We start from the raw sequence: 5,105 nt of genomic DNA on the forward strand, positions 1-5,105 counted from the left end.
ACATAAGTAGTATTCAAAAATAGTCAGATACGGAATGTATTTCAGTAGAAGATCGAGAAGGAAAGAATGAGAATGGAAAGCTATTGGTATGAAAATGTAGGAACGATGAATCTGAGACGATTGACTAATATTTGCAAAAGGAACAGTCAAGTGTAAGACAATTGATTGATATCTTACAAATGAAGTATTTAATGCAGAATTCTCAGATTTTACTAAGATGCTCTTTTAGTTTGGATTCAACTACATTTGGTTTTCTCCACCGGTGTTTTTATTCACTGCATTTGTTGTTGCTGCCAAACAAGAGGGGGATGCTGTTCTGTGGACGCCGTTGCGGAGCTAGGGCTAAGGTTGAGGCGGTCTGGTGTAGAGAGGTGGCGTTGAACAGAGTGTTATGGCGGGGAGGCGTTGGCTGTAACAGGTACTGCTGACGAAGAGAAGTGGTTGGACATGCGACTGCATGGTTCTCAGATTTTACTAAGATGTTCTGTAATTTTGAGTTCAAATATGTTCGATTGTTCCTATTGGTGTTTATGTTCACTACATTATATTTAAAGTGATCTGTACACGTTTGTTAATCTATAGGATACATTAAAATAACATCATCAATTTCTTCGGCAGATTTCAAGTACTACAAAGTGGTTACGCTATAGAAAAACAGTATTATAAAAATTATTCATGGTTCAAAAAACAGTTATGATAATAATTCCGAAGTAATAGTTCCATAACAATTATGAACCCCCCCCTTGGTTATAAAGTAACTAGTTACAAGAAAAGCGAATAACAATGGAAAACATAGAACAATTCTTTTAAACATCCTCTTTTCAGTATAGTTTTGTGCTTAAATCATTTGAATCGTTAGAAACTATTCAGTTATAGATGGTTTTCATTGAATTAAGTAAATTTAATAATTATAGGGTATAATATTATAGAAAAATGAATGTGCATTATTAATCTGTCCTGTATTTGAACTGATTGTTCAATGTTCATTTGTTTATTTTACCCTCCCCCCTTTTGTTTTCTTATTCACTTTATTTTATTTATGTTCAATATAGATTGTTGTCATAAGGATATATTTATGTTGTGTAATGGAAACATATATCTATGCCTATGTAAATACATGTTTACTTTTCTCGTTACTTTCATGATATTCCAATGCCAACAATCATCTTCAGGGACAGTTACATATACTGATATTTAAAGCATTATATATGTATATATAAGTGGTTTTAAAAGTGTTTTGACATCATATATTAATGCATAATTATGTGTTAATTTGAAAAAAAAGAAAAGCTGAATTCTCAATAGACTTAATTTTCATTTAGAGTGAAGTGTGATTTTAGTGACACTTATCTCCAGTGCATTGGTAATAAATTAAGCGACCATAGATACTGTAACATTGAGTTGTTTACAATTAATTGATCGATAAACAGTAATCAATGTGATGGATATGAAGTTCATCATAATGAAAATTCTTTGGGTTTCAACAAGATACTTCTAACTTATAAAGCTGGTTAACTAGTGTTCAAATTCCATAAACAATATAAACTTCTAAATTACAGGTACACTTAGCTGACGAGTGTCAAATGACACTAAATCTAGGTCGAACAGTGCTTCTTGTCAACTATTTCCAACAACCTAAGATCTCGACATACTGAACGCAGTGTTGTGTCATTTAGACTTGTGATAGAATTTCATCTTCATAAATGCAATTTGATCAGCATTCTAAGACTGACCAAACATGATATTGATCACTTTGCAGTGACCGATCTGTTGTAGGTTATAAAAAATGATATGTATATATATATATATATATATATATATATAATAGTTCCAAATTTTCGTAAATGGAGATACGGTTACGTAACTTACATGGTATTATTACATAACCAATTCATTTTCATCAGAATAAATCAAACTGCAAAATGTTGTTAACTGGAGGAAATGTAAATTAAAAAAAGGGAAATTAATTGACTGATATTGTATAAAAGATGATAAAAAAAAATCAGAGTTTGTCCTAGATCGTCGACAATAACTAAGACGTTGGTGATGTTATACTCTTCAGGCTAGATAACTCAATTGGGGAGCTTTATTTTGCTTACTTCTACATGAAGTATATAAATGTACTTTTTTTCAATGATGTTGGACCAATATTTCCATTAAGATTTTCTTTGAGATTATCGGTGGCTTGTACAAATCAGTGACTCATAATTATCCAGTCGAACATATAGAATTGTAACGAAACTAAATCACACAATTAAATTAATTGATCACTGAATAATATCATTTCTATCTGGTTCTTGGACGGTGATCGAATATTATTGTTCATGTTGCAGTGTGATAACTGATCTGAGTACCTGGAAATCGCATCCTTCCGTTTTAATAAAAGATGACTAATAGAGTCTAGGAATAAACTGTAAACCCATGTTTCACTTTAGTTGTAACTATTCATCAAAGCATGGCTATAATATTGAGACAGCTAATGATCTGCATCATCCAATTTCACAATATAAGATATTATCACTAAGCTATTGAATTACCGACATCAATATATTATCACTTATTATCTTTATTATAATCAACTATTAAGTAGTAGTAGTAGTTAGAAATTACATAAGTTAACTAAATAACTATCGTCAACTAAGACCATACTGCAAGATACAATCATAAATAGATTTGCGTGAATGTGCTTATCTTATTGAAATAACTAATAATTCTTACGTCATAAGTGATTATTAAGTTTCAAATAAATCAAAATATCATAATTTAAATTACTTTTCTGATACCATCAATATTGTTGTAATAAGTTGACATAATTATTAGACAAATCTATTATCAAAATAAAGTGTTCAATGATGGCGTTTAAAGCAGAAAGTACTGGGTTCGAGTCAAAGAGTGAAAATCAACTCTGAGATACAAGTACATCAAACTGACGAGTCCCAAATAGGACGAAAGGCGCTTCCTGGATTCTACTGTTAGCCACTATCCATCTTTGCTTAGAATGCTTGTGAATTAAGGCTATATTAGGGCAATACGCACAGTATGCTTATATGGCCAATAAGAGAATGACCAGTTGCAGTCTCAAACGTCAATAAGAAGATTCAACCAAAAAATTCAAGTGAATATAAAACTATTACTTATTTTAAAATTTATTTTTAATAAAAAACGTATTGTCTACGTTAAAATTATTACGCAATACTTATGAAGTTCTCCATTCATCTCTATAGAAAGATAGAATTCAATAAATATCTTCGTTAATATTCACTACAAAATCTACTTGTTACCATGAAGATCAGCTTTCTAGAACTTATTTTCATACTTTACTCGCTGCGAGAATGCAGTAAATAAGACTTCCGTGGGTGTGACTGCATATGCGTGGCCATGTGAAAACATTTCGAAAAGGAGTCCTGACTCTCCCTCTCCTTGGCTATACCAGGGAATTTGGGGCGACTATATATAGTCATAAGCTATTATGGGGTATAAATGTGTTCATACGATTGATAGTTACACATAGAACTTGTCATAATATAGATGGCACGGGAATAAATCAAATTTTATTAGTCGAGATCATGAATGAATTGAAGCTAGACAACCATGGAAAAGCCGGAAGCACTGGATGACCGTTTCATCCTATTGTGGGACTCCTCAGTAATGCACATCCACCATCCCGCCCCTCGAGATTCGAACCCAGGACCTATCAGTTTCGCGCACGAGCGCCTAACCACTAGGCCACTGAGCCGGTCGGTATCCAACTGTGTTAATGTCTAACTTCACCCGATCCACGAACTTGAGCAACCATTCACCATTGTCTCCAGTGAGTTGATATCTCCCAACAGATCTGGTTAAACTCCACCGGTTACTGCTTCTCAATAGAACTCCAGGAAATACCTCATGGAGCCAGTCACTAGTGAGCATATGATCATTATCAGGAGGAGGTTTTGTGGATATTATGGTAATTTTAGTGGTTGAGATCATTTATATTCCCTTTACTCTTAAATCGAATTATCTTGATGTCCCAATCATATCTCGGTCTATATTTTGTAGTCAGTCCTACGTTCACCGAAAAACGTAGACATGGATTATTAATTAAATCATCACTTTATGTGACTGTTCGTTACAAATTTCAATAAACAGTTTTACAAATAGTGGAATTATATTACAGAAAGTTTAATAAGTCTATAACACCACTCCTATAAGTAAATTGGTTTACCGTTAATTTTATGATACCCTTCTATTAACTTATATAACAGACAATATTATTCGAATAGTAACAATTTGTCTATTATGTCCGTATGAACATGTTTTACTTGATCACATGTGACAGCCTACGTACATATTTCTCACACTCTATCTTGGATATTAGTTGCTTAAATACCATTTGATCAATCTACTCTGAATTCACTTGTGTATTCGATTGCTTGCGTGCGTATTGGCTTTTTTTTCCCACAAATTTGCTTGATGTGCTTGTAGCTTTGTTATCAGCATTATCCAATAATAAACTCTAGTTGACGTTTCGTGTTATATTGTGAATTGATATACCGCTTGAGATTAAATTCGTAACAGTTATCAGGGTGATTGATAAACAAAACGTAAGAAATTATCTAGAATCCAAGTTACTACAAGTCATGATATTCAAACTAAACTATCAAATGAAACATTGGAAAACGGTTACATATTGATTGATTCTAGATGTTGACAACTAGAATTTCATTATAACTAATATAAAATATGATCTATATATAGAAAAGAAAATAGGAAAAATAATCAATAAAGATATATTTAAGTATACTATAACATATCACTCTACGATCGGAATATATGATCCGAAAATATAATTTTTCTTTCGAGGGAAACGAAATTGAAAATCAATTATTGCAGAACAAATTGGTTTTTTCAAGTCTACACTTGTGTTACTTTTCATTTTAATAGACTTATATATCTATATTAGGGAGACATTAGAACAGCAAAAGCTCACAGTGAATAGTGAGATATTAATTATGAATAATTATGAAATAATTCATTGGTAGTAAATGTTTAAATTATCTACTAGTTACTATTCATGAATGAAGTTCGATTAGACTTTGAATTCTAATGTAAACATCAACTTT

Source organism: Schistosoma mansoni (assembly GCF_000237925.1).
Source record: "Schistosoma mansoni, WGS project CABG00000000 data, supercontig 0137, strain Puerto Rico, whole genome shotgun sequence".
Taxonomy (NCBI): Eukaryota; Metazoa; Platyhelminthes; class Trematoda; order Strigeidida; family Schistosomatidae; genus Schistosoma; species Schistosoma mansoni.